Consider the following 631-nt stretch of genomic DNA (forward strand, 5'->3'; position numbering starts at 1 on the left):
AGTGGAGGAAGAGGAGCTTGATTAGGTACCAAGGGTGGGGGGGATTCTCGATCGAGTGGCTTCGCAGGATTCTTTGGTAAAATCAGGCTCAGCAGGCCAGGCACGAGGCCTAGTCTACACGAGGGCTCCCAAGGACCAGACCAGAGTTTGCTCCCGGAGCGGGTCTAGGCGGAGTTGGGGGCTCAAGCCGGGCGAGTCTAAGCGCGCAGACACTGCTGACCCTACACGCCCTACACGCCCCCAGGGCCGGGGTTAATGCAAACCTCACAGGACCGAACGTGTCTGGCTCTGTACACCCTCGAAGCAGGACTGCTGGCTGCACTCCAGCTTCCAATCAGACCAACCCCAATCGGAGCGGCGGCCCCTTAGCCGCTCGTAGCCTACAGGACCGGGTTTCCCCGGGCACGCCCCGCCTCCCGGTCCGGGGCGGGGCCGCCGCACCTGCCGCGCACCAATCACGGGCCGGCGCGTTGGGGCGCACGCGCCACGGCCCTGGGCGGGGCCTCGCCGCACATCAGTCTCCGCTGCCTGCCGGCCCCCGGCCTCCCTGATTGGCCGTCCTGGAGTGACGTGACGGCCGCCTCGGCCTATGGCAGCGGAGCCGGTCGGTGGCGGGGTGCGGAAGCTGCGG

This window comes from Grampus griseus, assembly GCF_964374135.1.
Source record: "Grampus griseus genome assembly, chromosome: 11".
NCBI classification, from domain to species: domain Eukaryota; kingdom Metazoa; phylum Chordata; class Mammalia; order Artiodactyla; family Delphinidae; genus Grampus; species Grampus griseus.